Source organism: Engystomops pustulosus, chromosome 3 (assembly GCF_040894005.1).
Source record: "Engystomops pustulosus chromosome 3, aEngPut4.maternal, whole genome shotgun sequence".
In the NCBI taxonomy this organism is placed as follows: domain Eukaryota; kingdom Metazoa; phylum Chordata; class Amphibia; order Anura; family Leptodactylidae; genus Engystomops; species Engystomops pustulosus.
In genome coordinates, this window is record NC_092413.1 from 58,791,627 (window position 1) to 58,811,245 (window position 19,619).

Sequence of the window (19,619 nt, forward strand, 5' to 3'; positions counted from 1 at the left end):
ATGGTATTTGGAGCACAGACATTTAATTTTTTTTTTACATCAAAAAACATTTGTAGATGCCCTTAGGGATCAGTACAGTAGAAACCCCTAAAAGCTGACCCTATTTACAAACTACACCCCTCCATGAATAAATCTAGGTGTGTAGTGAGCACTTTAACCCCACAGGTGGACCCCAAGGATGATGCATAATGGATAGTGCATAGTACAAATTATCCATTATGTCACCTTGTGCCCAGCTCCTGCCACGGGAGACAAAAACCCCAAAAATCATGATGTGGGTTCTCCCGGGTACGGCAATACCCCATATGTGGCAATAATCTACAGGCTGGGCACACGGAAGAGCTCAGCAGGGAAGGTGCGGCATGATGTATAAGCTGTGTGAGCTGTGTGCATCAGGGTACAATTATACATCCAGGGACGTGTGATATATCCTAAAACACTCCTTCATGCATAACCCTGGTTTGTCGGGGCATGTGTCACACTGATATATGGTTTCCTTCCTTATGCCCCTTTTTGAGCACACCCTGCACCTTTTTTGATTCCTTCCCTTGCTGGCTGTTTGGGGAACTTCTCCTGGAAAGTGCTGTCCTGGTACAATCCATGATGTGGCCTCGCTTCCAGACGTGCTAGCACTCTCCCCTTCCTGGTCTCTAAAAATCAGCTTCTTGACTACCACCTCTTGAAATTCCAGGAAAGTTCCCCTCTGGCCGGCATATCGATGCAGCACAAAAGCATTATACAATGCCATCTGCATGATGTGCACGGCCAGCTTCTTGTACCACACCCTCGACTTCCGCATGGCATTGTACGGCTGAAGCACCTGGTCCGCCAAATACACCCCTCCCATGTACTTATTATAATCCAAAATACAGTCCGGCTTGGGGGATTCTGCACTGGTACCTCGTACATGGGCAGGAGTGATGCTGTGCCCATGTATTGTTGTTAGCACAAGGACATCCCTCTTGTCCTTGTACCTAACACACAATACTGAGTCGCTGCTTAGTGCTCGGCTCTCATGCCTTCTGAGCTTTTCCCCTAGCAGCGACTTAGGGAGACCTCTCTGATTTTTCCTAACAGTGCCACATGCCGCAGTTTGTCTGGAAGCGAGGCAGTTGAACAGGGTAATACTCGTATAAAAATTATCCAGGTAGAGGTGGTAGCCCTGGTCCAATAGTGGGTGCACCAAATCCCACACTATCTTTCCAGCTATTCCCAGGAAGGGGGGGCATTCAGGGGGCACCTATCCTAGAGTCCTTCCCTTCATATACCCTGAACCTAAAAGTGTACCCTGATGCACTCTCACACAGCTTATACATCTTCACGCCATACCGTGCCCTCTTATTGGGCAGGTACTGGCGGAACTGAAGTCTCCCTTTGAAATGTACCAGGGACTCGTCCACTGATATGTGCCTCTTTGGAGTATACACATCCATAAATTGGGCACTCAGGTAGTCTAATATGGGTCGGACCTTATATAGCCTATCATAACTGGTGTCATCTCTGGGTGGGCACTGAGAATTGTCAGCAAAATGCAGAAACCTATGGATGGCTTCAAAGCGCATCCTATTCATTGCCATGCGGGACATCGGGGTGTGGTACAGAATGTCTGTGCTCCAATAATCCCTAATAGAGGGCTTTTTGACGAGTCCCATAAGAAGTACTATGCCCCAATACTTCTCCATCTCTGCTGCACTAACAGGGGTCCACCTGTAGGGTTGCACATAAAAAGAAGTGGGGTTGTGGGCAATGTATTGTGCAGCGTAGAGATTAGTCTGGGACACCATCAAACTAATAAGCTCCTCAGTAAAAAAAAACTTAAAGTAGTCCACTGGTCCGAGCCCTGCCGTGTCTCTGTGTATCCCAGGGCTGGCCGTAAAATCAGGGACCTGAGGGGCATAACTACTGGGGGTCACCCATGTGGGGTCAGAAGTCTCGGGCACTCCAGGAGAAGTCCCGGGCACTCCAGGAGAAGTCCCGGGCACTCTGGCACTACTGCGTAAGCGCCTTCTCGGGGGTTTTGTCGCTTTGTGAGGACGAGGAAGACAAATAAAACTCGTCCCCACTTGCTGACTCTGTATCGGAGGCCATAAAACTATAGACCGTATCATCCGTATAATCCGTATACGTCTTTTGGGACATGATGGGGGGGATAGTATGCAACCTACACTACAACTACTCCACTACTACACCGCCTTCTCCTCCTCACAACGCCTTCTCCTCCTCACAACGCCTTCTCCTCCTCACAACGCCTTCTCCACCACACACGCCTTCTCCTCCACTAAACGCCTTCTCCACCACTACACTCCTTCTCCACCACTAAACGCCTTCTCCTCCTCACAACGCCTTCTCCTCCTCACAACGCCTTCTCCTCCTCACAACGCCTTCTCCACCACACACGCCTTCTCCTCCACTACACTCCTTCTCCTCCACTACACTCCTTCTCCACCACTAAACGCCTTCTCCTCCTCACAACGCCTTCTCCTCCTCACAACGCCTTCTCCTCCTCACAACGCCTTCTCCACCACACACGCCTTCTCCTCCACTAAACGACTTCTCCTCCACTACACTCCTTCTCCTCCACTAAACACCTTCTCCTCTACTAAACGCCTTCTCCTCCACTAAACGCCTTCTCCTCCTCACAACGTCTTCTCCACCACTAAACGCCTTCTCCTCCTCACAACGCCTTCTCCTCCTCACAACGCCTTCTCCACCACACACGCCTTCTCCTCCTCACAACGCCTTCTCCACCACACACGCCTTCTCCTCCACTAAACGCCTTCTCCACCACTACACTCCTTCTCCTCCACTAAACGCCTTCTCCTCCACTAAACGCCTTCTCCTCCACTAAACGCCTTCTCCACCACTAAACGCCTTCTCCTCCACTAAACGCCTTCTCCACCACTAAACGCCTTCTCCTCCACTAAACGCCTTCTCCTCCACTAAACGCCTTCTCCACCACACACGCCTTCTCCTCCACCACACGCCTTCTCCACCACACACGCCTTCTCCTCCACCACACGCCTTCTCCTCCACTAACGCCTTCTCCACACACTTCGCACTTAAAAGTGCGGTTTGGGGGGAAAGGGAATACAGATGATGGGAGGGGATAGTACAGGGAAGTGGGATTACACTGGGAGGGGATGGAGGATGGGTGTAGTAGTTTTTTTTCACTTTTACAGGACAGATCCTAAAACCCTCTGCTCTCCAACACTACCAAACGCAGAATGGCGGCGTTGGAGAGCATGGAGGGTGTTGGGTCTGCCCTCCACAGTCACTGATCGCTGTGATTGGACAGTCTGTACAGACAGGCCAATCACTGCGATCTACATCACAGGACCAATCAGATCGGAGGACGTCCCCTCTCGATCCCAGCATGCTCCGGGGTTTTGTCATCCCGTCTCGCAATGGGATGACGTCATTAACCCCGGAGCCGCCAGCCTGCAGCCTCCGATCGCTGCAATTGGCCGTCTGTAAAGACGGGCCAATCGCAGCGATCGACATCACAGGACCGACATGACAGGTCCAGTGATGTCAGAGGGGGGATGTCCCCTCGCGATCCCGCCATGTTTCAGCGGTCTGTCATCCCGTCTTGCGACGGGATGACCGAATTTCAACATGTCGCGCCGCTGGCGGATATATCCGCCATCGAGCGCTAACTCACTGCGCTCGATGGCGGATATATCCGCCGCGGAGCGTGAAGGGGTTAACAGCTTCCTTTGTGAATGATTTTTGGTTTTGTGGTTTAGTCTGAGATAAGCTATACAGGTTTTTTCTTTTCTTTTGTGTTTTCCTGACACTGATGGTAGCTTACTCTTTCCTCAATAATATAATTAATATACTTCTTTGAAACGCCTGTAATTTATACAGTTATTTCACATCCATGGAAGAACTTGATTCTCTGCCCTGTAGCCAAGTACACCTCCAGTGCTCAAGGCAGTGAAAAATACACAATAAAATAACATAACGGTACACAGATTTAAAAAAAAAAATGACTTTGTTTTGACATTTTACAAAATCACAAAAATATACTATATAACAATGGTAGCATAATTATAATTACAAAATGCAAAAAACATTGAAAATCACTTTATTGAAATAGCAAAAAACATACATATATTCCGACACAGGATAGAAAGACAATTTAAAATCAATTAAATATGTACCAAGCACACAAATAAATTCATTAGCCAGTAAGTCAGTGTAGGGATGGCTGGCAAAACACCTCCTGCACTAAAACAGTACCCCAAGAGCGCCCATAATACCCAGTATACAGAGTGAATGCCAAGTAAAGACCTGAACAATACACAGAACCTATTATAAGGATGAAAAAAGTTAACAAAGGTAAAGGAATGTCCTGTGTGTGTTAAATAGTCTCAATACATTACGGGTCCAAGTGCAAGTCAGGAAAGTCTAGGTCGACGTCCCATATCAGATAGCCTGAGGGTGCTACAATTGGTGTGGAGGAAGTGGTGGGTGGACGCGTTATGTCCCCTAAATGGGGGTAAAAGTGTCCACTGAAATGCTCGGCTCCTATAAATACCCCCCAGGTCCTTACTTGGCATTCACTCTGTCTACTGGGTATTATGGGCGCTCTTGGAGTACTGTTTTAGTGCAGGAGGTGTTTTGCCAACCATCCCTACACGGACTTACTGGCTAACAAATTTATTTGTGTACTTGGTACTTTTTTAATTGATTTTAAATTGTCTTTCTATCCTGTAGCGGAATATATGTATGTTTTTTGCAATTTCAATAAAGTGATTTTGCACATTGTCAGATGACACTTTCCTTGTTTTATTAGGATTTTAAAGATTTTCCATATACAGGCAGTCCCCGGGTTACATACAAGATAGGGTCTGTAGGTTTGTCCTTAAGTTGAGTTTGTATGTAAGTCGGAACTGTATATTTTATCATTGCAATGCCAGCCAGACCTTTTTTGGTCTCTGTGACAATTTGTTTTTAAAAATGTTGGGTTGTCATAAGAATCAATATTAACACAAAAACTTCATTACAGACACATTTGATAACTGTTACATCTGTTTACTGTAGCCTAGGACTAAAGTACAATAAATTACCAATATCCAGAGGTCCGTTTGTAACTAGGGGTCGTATGTAAGTCGAGTGTTCTTAAGTAGGGGACCGCCTGTACTTACATCATATAAACACAGAACGATAACAAATACAACAGTAATATATATATATATATAGTAATACAGTAACAGTAGGTGCCCGCAAGGGGATAGAGAAGTATGTCAGGATAGGCTTTAATGTTACGCAATGTATTAATGTTATTATCTTCCTCAGCTCTCAGTCCGAGTGAAAGCATTTGTGCAGAGTCACAGGTTGAAGTCCAGTGTATGAGAGTGACCATACCTATGCATCAATCAGGATGAATCTCATGGGAATGAGAGCTGAGCACCCATTGGAAATATGGAATGTGGAAGGAAGGTATCAACCACTGCCTCAGTCTCTGCGCTCCACTTGGGTGCTGTAGTTCTATCATCACTATGGTGGTGAAATACCTGAGTTAGAGGCTCCCCGACAATACAAGGAAGATTCTGTGAAACTAGGACACCTATTAACAAATGGTCAGGACATGGGGAGGACATTTTACAGAAAATGCAGGGATAAGACAAGAGGCATACAGAGGAAGGGGACAGTTAGTGAAGGGAGTACCGTGCGACTAAGAGAACATGGTCTATGTGTCAACACCTAGGAGGTCTCTGAATCTCTGGGATTCCCGAAAAAATCATCCAAGGCTGCCACAATTGTATATGCTTCTCGGTTGTGCCGAGAGTGTCCGCCATTAGTTCCTCCATACGAAAAATGGCCAGGAGCTCTTGGGCACAATCAGAGATAGACGGCGGAGTAGTTGTGCACCACCTGCACAACTGTGCGGGTCGCTATGAGGAAAAACCTCAGTAGGGAACTCTTCTGTTTCTCTATGGTACCCGGAAGTATAGAAAGAAGAGCAACCTCCGGGGTTTTGGGGGCAAGTATGCCAGTCACAGAAGATGATACCTCAAACACCTGGTTCCAGAAATTGGTGATTTTATGACATGTCCACCAAATGTGTATCATGTCGCCTCTCTCTCTTTCGCATATCCAACATGTGTCCTGGATTGAGGGGTAGATTGAATGCAGCAGGGTTGGGACCCTATACCACCTGGAAAGGATTTTATAGTTTCTCTCTTGTGCGGCTCATGCTATTGAAAGTTTATGTGAGAACAGAAACGCCCTGTCTCAGTCCCTAGGAGACAATGAGACATTCAAATCCTTAGCCCATTTGTCAAGGAAGGGCGGTGGCAAACTATCTGACTCTTTTATGAGGAGGCCATATATCTGAGAGATGCAATGCTCCGGAGGGGGGTTCGTGCAAAACAGAGTCTCAAATGGGCTTAGTGGGGCATTGAAGGCAGCGGCAGTCCCTGGCCCTTTAAGGAATTCTCCCAGCTGAGTCATTTCCAACCATGAAAGTTTGGAGGAGGTGGCTATGTTCAATAGCTCCGTGTGCGATGGAATTGGTGCCTCTCCAAGAATATCACACATGCGTATATCTTCATGGTTGGAACGACCCAAAAATCTGGTTCTAGAAAAGGCTGGTTGGAAGTCCGGGTTGTAGAACAATGGCGTGAGGGGACTGAAGGGTCGGGACAAGACTTTCCATTGGACAAGGGATCTCCACAGCTTTAAGAATAGAGTTTGGGGTTCTATTTCAATCTGTTGGGACGATATTCTAGGCAGGACGCGGATGGGAACCGGGGAGCTATATTGTTCTAGTCTTACCCACTGCTTGGTGTGTAGGTGGTAGTGCCAATCTATCAACCGTACTATGACTGAGGCTTGATGGTAGGTTTTAAAATCTGGTAGGCCTACCCCTCCTGCTGATTTTGGTTTAATCAGGGTTCGCCAGCCTGTACGCAGGCGAGAGGTCCCCCAAATGAACTGCATTATGGCAGAGCGCAGTGACTTAAAGAAGGAGGATGGTGGGATTATCGGAGCAGGATGTCCATTTTTATTACGTTGATTCGGCCGAACCAAGACAATTGTTTCCTATTGTATGAGATCAGGTCCGTCAGAGTACGTTCTAGTAGAGACAAGTAATTAATGGCATATATTTTTGAGAGGTCTGTGGGGACTTGAATGCCTAGGTACTTAATGGATGTGGGGCGCCAACGGAATGAGAAATGTTCTTTCACCATTTGGATATCGTCTGCTGGGAGAGAGATATTTAAAGCCTCGGATTTGTTGAAGTTAATTTTAAAGTTACTCAGCCGGCTATAGGTCTCCAACTCCCTGAGAAGAGGTGGTAGTGAAATCCTCGGCTGAGAAATGTACAACACCAAACAATGCTGCTTTATAATGACGTTGCCCAACTTGAATGCCCTGTATTGCAGGATTATTCCTTATGGTGTTAGCCAGATGCTCCATTGCTATCACGTATAGGAGGGGGGAGAGAGGGCATCCTTGGCGTGTGCCGTTTCTAATATGGATTGGAGCTGAGTAAAAGCCATTTGCTCTGACCCTAGCCCTGGGACTATTATAGAGGGCCAGTATTCTCCCCAAGAACTTGGGACCCAAACCCAATCGAGAAAGAGCACCAGACAGAAAGCCCCAGTGGACCCTGTCAAAGGCTTTTTCTGCATCTATTGACAGGAGGCAGGCAGGAATTGATCTTTTATTGGGCCTGTGCCATTAAAAGGAACGCCTTGTTTAAATTATCCCTAGCCTCTCTACCCCTGACAAATCCCACCTGATCTGTGTTAATTACCTTCGGTAAGTTAGGAGCTAGCCTATCCGCCAGTATCTTGGAGTATAGCTTCAGGTCCACGTTTAAGAGAGAAATAGGCCTATAGCTGTCCGTTGAAAGAGGGTCTTTGCCTGGTTTCAGAAGGACACTGATGTTGGCCTCCAAAGACTGCGGATGGAAGGCGATGTCAGGAGAGATGGCGTTGAAAAACATTGTTAAGAATGGGGTAAGAGCCTCTTTAAACATCTTATAAAAGGCTGGAGAGAAACCATCAGGTCCGGGGCATTTCCCAGAAGGTGTGTTCTTAATGGCAGAGAGAATTTCGTCAGCACTAAAGTCTGATTCCAAAGCCTCAATTGCCTCCTCTTCAATAGGAGGCATGGCATGTCTCTATTTCCTGTAACGAGGAGGCTGGGTCGAGATCGGCTAACTGTCCCTTTATATTATGTAGTCGGGAGTAGTATTTGCCGAATTCCGCGCTAATATCGACTGGGTTGTGTTTTGATGCGGGGGATGTGTGTCAATCCGGATCTGGTGTGTAGGAATCGCGCAAGTGAGTGTCCACACTTATTAGAATGCTCGTATATATGGCTTTTAAACTGCATTCTCTGCGCCAGGGATTTCCTGTCTAATAAGGCCCTAATCTCGTCTCTAGTAAGTATTAGATCTGCTAAGACCCCAGGGCTTTGGTTAGACTTGGATTCTAGTTGATGTAACTGTTGCAATAATGAGGTGAGTTTGGCGGAGTTCTGCCACTTTAGTCTGACTCCGTGTTCTGTAATGCGGCTCCTAAGTTCACATTTAAGTGCCTCCCACTTCATTGGGAGGACTTCGGGACAAAGCTCCTGGGAGAGCACGCATGATTCAATGGTGTTTAAATATCCTGTACACATAGCTCGTCTTTTAGCAGGGGGATGGTGACCGATAGGTAGATTGGCACATAATCTGACAAAACAATGTTTCCTATAGAGGCCGTTGGCTCCCACGAGAGAGCCCTATGTTGGATGAGGAAGAAGTCTATGTGACTGTACGAATCACGCGCCGGGGAATAATAGGTATAATCCTTACCTTTAGGGTGCAGGATCCGCCAGATGTCAACCAATTGGAGATTATGACGCAGTGGGGTATGGCTCTTTCCCAAAGAGGTATCCAATTGGAAATCTAAAGGGAAGTTAAAGTCTCCCCCAAGCACTAGTACCCCCTCTGAGAACACCACTAACTCATGCAGTATCTTCCTACCGACTGTGACAGGGGCACGATTAGGCAGGTATAGGTTTGTAGTTTGATAAATGCGTATCTGCCTGTCTCATCTAGATGCTCGCCCAGAACAATATGCGGAAGAGTATGATGGATCGCAATCGACACGCCCCTAGTGCGTGAGTTGGGGTTAGAGCTGTGGAACCAGGTGTTAAAATATTGGTCTCTAATCGCTGGGAAGTGTCCTGTTTTAAAATGTGTCTTTTGTAGGAATAGGACCATGACGCCCTGTCTATGCATGACATAGAGTATCTGAGACCGTTTCTGGGGGACATTTAACCCTCGTGCATTCAGTGACAGGTCCCTGTCGTTTGTGGTCTTTGAACAGGGCGGGGGCAGGGGGTTAGGGGAAGGAACAATAGGTAAGCACACAGGGGGAGTTGACGCACACAAACAATAATATACGTAGGGGGTACAATTGACAAGACAGGGGAGTTGCAGTCCTGACAAGATAACAAAATATCTACTACAGATATAAACGATATAAAGAAAAAGAGAACTAAGAATACAATGAACTGGTTTACCAAACCAATTTTGGGGGTATAGCTAATATAAAAAGCAGACAAACCCGTTGTACTCGTGACCCCAGAGGGGGAGGAAGCTAGCTAGGGCAGAGAAATAAGCAGACAGCATGGACCCCTATAAGCTGTACAATAACATATAAAGAAACAGTGTGAAATGTGAACCATCCAGCACTAACATAGCGGTCTATGGTCCTACCACAGAACCCCTAATGCAGGGTATATAGGCCAGATAAGACACAATGAACTAGGCTAATTCGGTTAGGGCTGACATAACTCTACCCATCAAATCAGTACATGGAAAATACAATCAAAGATTGGTTTGTCATAGCCACTTATCCGAATCTAGCACTCAATGGAGAAGGACCACATTCATACTTGCAATATATAGAACCAGTCATGGCAGGTCAAAACTCCAGACCACTCAGGGGCGCGGGTCTCTCGGCTGTCGTGGAGACGCTTGACGCGCCCCACAACCTCTGTGCCTTGGAGGTCTAGCCGGTAGTGGAAGAGGGGGGCCCCCTCCTCTCATTCCCCTAGGGACCGGGAGTCTTGGCCACTGAGTTATAGGTGGGGCTGGGAATCCCAGTGCAGCAGAGAGCCCCGGGACTTCCATCGGATGGTGCAAGGTGTATCTTTTATCTGCATGGCGGAGACAAAATGGGAACCCCCACGTGTAGGGTATATTCCTTTGTCGTAGTTATCCCTGGAATGGCTTGAGTGCCTTGTGCTTGAGAAGTGTGAGGCAGGAGAGATCCGGAAGAAACTGTAAGGCTACACCTTGGAACATAACTTCTCCTGCCTCCCTTGCTTTGGACATGAAAGCATCTTTGAGTTGGTATTTGTGCACTCTGTAAATGACATCCCTTCGAGGATCTCGGACGGCAGGTTTGGCTTGTAGGGTGTGCTCTATCCAACTCTAGTGCCTTCTGGGACCTCCAATAGGGAGTTAAAGATTTTCTGTAGAGTAGTATGCAGTTGAGCAGCTTCAACTGTTTCAGGCAGCCCTCTCACTCAGATGTTGTTCCGACGACCCCTATTTTCGGTATCATCCAATTGATCAGCTAGGAACTGGAGTTGGAAGGCATGTGTAGCTAAGATGGAGTCATCGTTGTCTACTCGCTCACTTAGAGTAGCCTGAGTGTCCTTCACAGCGGTGACCCTAGTGGCTACTCTCTGGACATCTTCTCGCACTACATTTAGCTCTGTAGTATATGCCTGCTCCAGTCTGGCTATGTAACTTTCCATATCTTCCCTAGTGGGAATTGAGCGGAGGTGTGTACGTAGAGCTCGCAACTCGGCTAAGGCGCCAATCTCTTGTGACAGCATTATAGGAGGCAATTGGGGAGGCGAAAAGGAGCCATCAGAGCAGGGTGACATCCTGGGGCCTAGGTCATCTAGGTACCGGCATAGAGGAGGATGGGGGTATGGCTGCTGGAGAACCCCTGCAGGTGTAGAAGGCCATTCTTCTCCTTGCGAAGGCCACAAGACCGGGGAGTGAGGGGTCTCGTATAGGCATCGGGATTGTGGAGGCTCGAGCGGTCCCTGAGGTGCCTGGGATGGGCCGGCGGAATGCGCCCATGAAGAGGAGGGTGACTGTGTCTGGCTATGTGATACGCTTACCGCGTCATATGGGGCCCCAGCAGGGTGCTGGACATATGGGCTGCTATCTAGGGCATAATTCTTGCCCTCAGGTGCTGAGGTTTCCTGCAGCCTAGCTAGGTGTGCTGCCATGTCCTCTTGCACTGCCCCTCTAGTGTGTGCCAGCATCACCTTAGTGGGCATCTGTGCTGCTATCCCTGTGGGATTTCCCAGTTCTGGGGATTGCCGCTCACCTGTGAAGCGGGCAGCTCCAGCGTCCTACTATTCGCCCCGCACATCCGCTCTTAGAGGCATCGCGGCAGCCGAGACGTTGGGCGCCGCCATCTTGACTGCGTGGTGCAGACTCGGGTCTCCGGACGGCATCGGGGTCCCGCGTAGGAGCGGGGTTGCGGCTGTGCTCGGCTTGTCGCCGCCAGGTGAAACGGGGACCCCCTCACCATCTGCTCCAGTGTCCAGTGAAGAGAGCAAGCGGGAGGTGCGCACCGCGTCCGGACCCTCCACCATGTTGGTGCCTTGTGGCTTGGAAGCAGGAGCTTCTGCCAGGGTTCCCGCATAGGAGCGGGGTTGCGGCTGTGCTCGGCTTGTCGCCGCCAGGTGAAACGGGGACCCCCTCACCATCTGCTCCAGTGTCCAGCGAAGAGAGCGAGCGGGAGGTGCGCACCGCGTCCGGACCCTCCACCATGTTGGTGCCTCGTGGCTTGGAAGCAGAAACTTCTGCCGGAGCAAGGTACCTTCCAATACCTCTCACCACCATCCTGGTTGGGGGAGTGCTGGGTACCTTAGGGTCTCCTCTTCTTTTGGGTCCCGTCTAGGATGTTGGATGGTGCTGGATGGCCTTGGTAATCAGCCTAGATTGGGGGTCAGAGCAGGAGCTAGTAAAGTATACGTCTGTGAGCCACCATAGCTAGGCCACGCCCCCGAACTTGGGTGATTTATGGCCTCAACAATCACATGAAGGGCGATGCATGTCATTCCTGGAGAAAACCAGGGCTATGGAGCTGTGACTGGTGACAGGGTCCAGAAAAAGAGCACAGGGACTGTAACAATCAGAGCTCGTAAATCTACCATCAAAATAAGTATCATTAACCAAGGACACTTACTAGTGGATCCAGGCACTGAGATTGTGGTAATCTTATATTTATTATCCATGGCCTCCTTCCTTCTAAACTCAACTTTTAAAATTATGCTAATGAGCCATAATGCCCCTAGTATTAATATAAATGTAAACATAGTTTTGATAAGAAAGAAGATATAAGTATAAGTGTCCATAGCTTATTATGCTTGATTTTGATGGTAGATTTAATTTAGTTGGAAACATTCCAGTTATTCAACTGTTCCTTATTCATAACAATATGGCTACTATAATCTCCTTGTATAGAGTGCAGATTTTGTCCAGATCTCAACAACAAGTGGTAAAAACTGTGGGGGTCAATAGCCTATAGCAGTGATGGCGAACCTTTTAGAGATCGAGTGCCCAAAATGAGACCCAAAAATCATTATCTTTTCCAAAGTGCCAACACGGCAATTAAGGTAGTAACAACCTTATTGCTCCAAAATCTTTGAGCTCCAATCCGACACCTTTTCACTCTTCGGACAGGACCAAGCAGCACAGGATGGTTCATTTTAAAATAGCAGGGCACTACCTGGACTGCCTGAGACTGCAGGAAGATGCCATGTCTGGCAAACTCTGTGCCTGGGCGACAGCCCGTGTGCCCACAGAGATGCCTCCGAGTGCCACCTCTGGCACCAGTGCCATAGGTTCGCCACCACTGGCCTATAGTAAGGTCACAACCCATATTAAGACAACCCATAAGTTGTAAAAAAAAATACTATAATGTACGTAACCACCACATATATTGTCCCATTTATGGTTCAACCAAGACTATCAATTATATCTAAATGACCAAAGTATATACTGTATGTATGTTGCTTGTGCTGTTCACATCATTCCATAATGCTATGACCTCATATACCTTTTTCTTAATAAGAATATCAATGACAGAACTTATCCTTTTTAATGCTATAAGATGAAGATGTTAAAGCAATATCAAAGTATGAGTGTAGAGCTGCAGTTACAAGTGGTATATATGGTGCATGAAGTAGTCTCTATTTTCAGATGCTCCAGTGCCACTGCTGGAAAGATGGTTGATGTTGAGTTGATGTCACAACTTTTTAGAACATTATAGCAGCTTTGTATTTTAAGCACACCTGTGATCAGGTCTCTATCACTATCTCTGTCACCATTACCTGTTGGAGCAGCTCACAAGGAGCCCATCCCAGCCTTTATCTAGTCATTTCACACATTAATCATTGTAAAATCATCTTTATTATTTAAATAAAGGCTGGTCACATGGAGAGAGAAAGTGATGTCACCGCTGTTACTCCTCCCCTCTCCTCCCCCTGCTCATGTCTGTGTGTAATGTACGTATAGGACAGCATTGCTAGTGTCTGTGCCTGACATGTTCTGCAATACACATGTGTGAGACACAGAGATCAGCTACATACAAATCTGACATATTCTGCTATAACATGGCTGCCTGGAGCTGTTGTATCTCTCCTATACACACACAGGCTGCAGGGGGGGGGCACATGGAGGAGCCATTGCACCATTATACCTCACATCATTATACAGGCTGTCAGTCAAGCACTGGGTGTGTGGCTGTACCTCCCACTCATGAATAAGCTGGACAGTTGAATATGATAATGACTTATTGGACTTCTCTCAGGTCATTTTCATATAGCTTGTGTACCTGATTGCTTAAGTTTACAGGCATGTAGAGGGACAATGACCGGATATAGACAATTTGCTAAATGGTTATCTTTAAATATTTCTGTAAAGAAAACATTATTGCCTCTCCTGATAGTTCTTCTGTACTTAATAATTGTATTCCTTATAATATACTAATTCTAGACCATCTTTTGTGCCATTACTTTGTTATTCCTCCCAGAAGTATATGCGTGAGTTGCCAAAAGGGTGTCATTGTACAATTTAAAACTGACCATTCAGTGCTGACAGTTTTATTGTTTATGGACACATCCCAAAAAGATAAACCTACATGGTAATTCAGTTGATAACTCAAGTATAGTATTAACAGACATTTTAGGAGAGTACATTCACCATAACTATATTGCCATGATGGTTATTATATAGCTGTTTTATTTTAACATTCTGGACAGTTTCATGAAACCAAATGTAAAACTTTATATGATAATCTAAACTCTGTTTAATATAAGGAACACTCTAGTCAAAGCTAATACATGGAATAATGCACGGTGCAGGCCCTAAAGGAGAAGCATGATTCATTTTCATTGTATTCCTAGAACCTTGCTAGAACCTAGAGTGATGATCCTCCCTTCAGACTCTGAACAATGTATGATTCAGTTATAATTGTATAATTCGGCTATGACTGGAGTGTTCCTTTAAGTGAGGAGATATTATGGATGCTAATGTTAACCTGTCTGATCCTTATCAAATTGGATCCAGCCTGATCACTAAAATACCAGAGCGATCATTAATATTGTTATATCACCTGGAATGATTGATCCAATATGATCCAATATTATTTCCCTATGGTAATGATTAAAATGAATAACATATTCTATAAGTTACATTTGAAATGTATGAAGTTTATCCTTGTTATTGTTATTTTTGGGCTCCAGGCAATTTTATTGGAACTGCCTATTTTTGCTAGCTAGTTCCCGAATCGCTGTTTTAGCTTACGTCAACAGTACTTTGCTGTTTGGTAATTGTCATTAAATGCCATACACTTGGCTCTTGAAAAGCACAAATAAAAGCTGTTCTGTTATCCATGATGAATCAACAACAGACTCCATTGATCCATTGTTGAATGGAGGTGGTCCCTAATAGCTGGCTGTTTCCACAGGGAAGGTGTTGGCTGGATATCAGTAAAGTTCGCAAACATTTGGAAGCACTTTACACTCTGCTTCTCTCACTAAAAGAATGATTTGTTTCTCAGCTTGTTGTTGAATATATGAAAGCATCCCACACCCCAGAAACAATGCTGGTAGCTAGAAGAGCGCCTAAAACTGAATGAAACTTGCATAAACTAAGCATACTATGGCAACTGTCTACCTGATGCTCTATCTGTAATTCTTGGATACTGCAAGTTTCAAAGCCCCTATTATTATGGGATTGGAGGGAATAGTCATTGAGCTGGCCAACAGCATACAGAAGAAATATTAGTTTGCACTTTGTATAGTGCCCTATGAAGCAAACATCTCATGTACAGGCTGAGGTAGGCACATGCTGCACCTTTTTTAAAAAGGGAATCTGCAACTGTTGAACATTACCTGCAGATTAAAGAGGTGGATTTTGGTGCCGAAATACAGTAACATCAAAGTGAATGTGACTTGGAAACAGTAATGTAGATGACGGAATTTTTTATGCAGATAAATTGTGAAAGAACCAAGAGAGTACAGTGTACTTCAGGCCAATGGACTGAAGCATACTAAGGAGGAGCTGGTGGTCCACGGTATCAAACCCTCCCAAAAGATCCAGAAAGATGAGGAGAAAATGGTCACCTTTGATTTTGAAGTTAGGAGATCATTGGAAACTTAGAAGGAGCAGTTTTAAGTGGAATGCGTAGAGCGGAAACCAGATTGTAGGAGGTCATCGAGGGAATGAGCAGAGAGATAACAGGTCAGACGAAAATAGAGCAGACATTCCAAGAGTTTGGAGATAATAGGGAGATTAGAGACTGGTTGGTAGTTAACAGCACTGGAAAGTGGTTACAGCAGCATGCTTGAAAGAAGAATGAAAGACACCAGAAGAGAGAGGGGTAAAAAATTTTAGTGAGGTGAGAAGTGACTGCTGGGGAGAGGAACTGTGCAACTGTACAGTACAAGATGAGATGAGAGGGTCACTGATACAGGTAGTGGGGGGACGCAAAGGAAAGGAGCCTAGACACTTCTTTCTCTGTAACATTCTCAAAGGAAGAGAATGAACAGGGTGAGGTACTGAAAGGAAGGGGATTAAAGGAGTAAGTGGATTGGGAAACTACATGTTGGATACAGTCTATTTTATCTTTAAAGTAGATGGCTAGAGCTTCAGCCCCAAGGCCTCTGACCGTTGGCTGCACCTTTGCTGTTAGTTGGGAGTGAAAGGTATAAAAGCATTGTTCGAAAGGATTAAGGATTGGTGAAATGGACCTGTTTAGTAAGGTGAAGGACAAAGTTATAGGTTATTTGCATTAATTTGAAGTGAAGAAAGTCTGTGTATGAGCACTATTTTCTTCACAGACGGTCCGCGATCCTGGATCACTCTGAAAGGAAACAAATTTGGGCATGTGCCAAGGTTGCCCACATCTTTGTTGAAAGGTTCAGAATGAGGGTGGTGTCACCTCATCCAGGACACTTTTAAAAGCATGATTATAATGGTTAGTAGCCAGGTTAGGACAGAAGTGAGAAGAAATGGGGGACAGTGATAACTACAAAGGTTATGTTCTGAAAGCGGAAAGGCAGTATTATTAAAGTCAGAGACTGAAGAGGGTGAGGCAAAGACCAAGTCAAAGATGTTTACTTCCTGGTTAGTAGGAGAGTCAGAGAGTTGTTTAAGTCCTAAAGAGGGAGTAAGTGCTAAAAAGCAGAAGGGGAGATGCGGGTGTTATTAGGGATGTTAAAGGGGTATTCCCACAAAGACAAGTTTCTTAAATGTACTCAGGAGAACAAAATAACACATTCTCTAATTCACTGTTATTAACAAAAATACAGCATTTCACAGTTATAAGCCCAACCTGTCTCTCAGTCCTTGTGTACACGATTTCAGTTGCCCCTAGACACGACCCTGTAACTTCTGACTTGGGGAAGCCATCTTGGTTTTCTGTCTGACGGCCATGGAGCTGAGATTTCTGTCTCTCTCTCTGCTCCCTCCACTCTAGCCCCTCCCATTCCAGGACAGATCTCACACTGATACAAAGACACTGAGTTTGTGCCGGCAGCAGCAGCAGGAGGAGTGTAAATCCTCCAGACAGATAAATTCTGGGAGGGAAGGGATAGCAGATCTAATGGTTGTAGAATAGCAGAGATGTAGGAGAGCTGACTGTCATTGTGTGGAATAGGCATCTCATGGATCTCATCTCTCTTTACATGTGTCAGATAGTACTAGTACATTGTTCAGAAGCTAAATGAAAGTGTATATAAACATGTACCTTGATGATCTAACCACATTTTCAGTTCACAGAACTAGATGGATCATAATGGGGCAGATTTCACAACAACCAATCACAGCTCCCCTTTAAAATATTCATGAGCACTGATAAAATGAAAGCTGAGCTGTAATTGGTTGCCACAGGCAACTAGAAATATTCTGACTTTCAGACAGCTTGATAAATCTGCCCCAATGTGTCTGATTAGAGAGTTGCTGCCCACACTGAATTTTGCACTCACCATCAATGAGTGAAAGGAGCTAAAACAGCAATAAAAATGAGTAAAATTGTGAAGTAAAGAGTTAAAATGATCTTTATTGTGTTAACATCACTAGGGGATTGACATTTGAGAATTTTCTTTCATGGGGAAACCCCTTTAAACTCTATCATAATGAGTGTTGGAATACAGGATGGAAAGTGAGGTAGCCAAGAAACAAAGTGGTCAGGGAACTGGTAGGATGAGCCAGGAGGACAATATGCTACAGCTACACAAAAGTAAAATGGGTCGAAAAAGCCTGAGGGTGTGGACCTCAAAAAAGAGATGTGAGAGGGCACAGGGGAGATGACCTGAAAAGTGCACCATGGAGAGAGGAGTATTTGTAGCCCTCCACCCTTCCTAGGTCTGGAAGAGTGAGAGAATTGCAGACTATCATAAGACAGAGCCATGTAGGAGGCAGTGTCATCTTGATGTATCCTTTTTTATTAATGGCCAGCAGGTCAAATGACTTAGAAAGAAAAATGTCATGAATGGACTCAAGTTTACAGTATTTCAAACTATCTGGGCAGTGCAGAGGGCAAATTTGAAAGAAGCTATTGGAGGAGGAGAGGGAAATAAAGGGATACACTGAATATTGATGAGGTTTGCAGGGTTTCTGTAGATGGTGAAATTCTGAAGCAGAAAGAAGGAGCACCAAGGTTGGGAGAGATATCACTTGCCGCTAGATGAAGGGGAAAGACTGAAAGTGAATTTATGGGAAGGTATGCTCTGCTTCAACAAGATAGAATGGGGTAGATAAAATGCATGATTGGAGTACTAAGGGGAAGGCAATGGACAATGAACAACAATTCCCATATTCCGAAAACATTGTGCAAGTGGGGACTGTGGGGGGAAGTCCCTTAAGCCATTTAAATGTCATGGGCGTGGTTATCAAAATTCCAACCTTGTGTGTTTCACTGGGATGTCTGCTGACATCCCATGTTTCCTGATGCCAGATCAGTTTAGGTGATGAGCTCTAAGTAACAGTACTAGTGCAGTACATATATGACACAGAGCAGGAAGGAGTTAAATTACAGTATTTCAGTCTGCAATGAGAATGGGCATATACATGCTCAAAATTCAAAAGCTGGCTTAAAGGGGTATTCTCACAAAGACAAGCTTCTTATATGTACCCAGGATAACAAAATAACACATTATCTAATTCACTGTAATTAACAAAAATAATTTGACAGATATAAGTCCAACCTGTCTCTATCATATCATGTATATAATTTCAGTTGCCCCTAGACATGACCCAGTAAGTTCTGACATTGGGTCGGGTGGCCGTCATCTTAAATTTTTTGTGTGACAGCTTGATTTCTATCTCTCTCTGCTGTGTGCCTGTAGCCATGCCTTCTGCAGTCAGCACCAAGCTCACAACTGATCACATCCTGCCAGGACATCATGAGCAGAGTGAAAAGCTGCAAACTGCTTACTGCAAGGAGATAAGTGATTGAGGGAAGGGGGAGGCAGGCACATATGTGTGAGATGTAGCAGAGCTAAAAGTATGAGGGTACATTCACACAGCCACATATACATCCCCTCAGGCGGCCATCTGAATGTACCTTAACAGTGTAAAAGTCTCTCAGCCTCTGTCTAATAGGCATCTTGTGCATCTCATGCATCTCAGATCCGTCTCATCTCTCTCTTTCTATGTGTCAGTGTGTTAGTACAATGTCAGAAGCCAGATGAAAGTGCATATACACCTGTACCCTGATAATGTAACCACATCGTCACCCCACAGAAATAGATGGATAATGCAGTAATGTGTCTGCTTGGAGAGGCCCCACCCACACTCTGGGATTTTGCACTGAGCAGCCTAGGGAATGATAGGAGCTAAAACAACAATAACACTAAGTAACATTGTAAAGTAAGGGGTTAAAATGATATTTATTGTGTTAATATAACTAGGGGATTGAGATGTGAGAATTTTCTTTTGTGGGAAAATCTCCTTTAAGTACAGCATGGATATTTAATATTTAAAATAAAGATGTTTTAAAGAGAGCTGTTTTCTGCAATACTGAACTCCTTTTAGTCATATGCCCTTGAACTCAGCAATGTTATGTATCTTA

General features: G+C 45.3%; 1 long non-coding RNA gene across 1 annotated transcript in view; it reads left to right on the forward strand.

The window, feature by feature from the left end:
* The window catches only part of LOC140121389 (uncharacterized), a 308,199-nt gene that overhangs the window by 255,837 nt on the left and 32,743 nt on the right, over positions 1–19,619 (forward strand). The window lies entirely within an intron of this gene.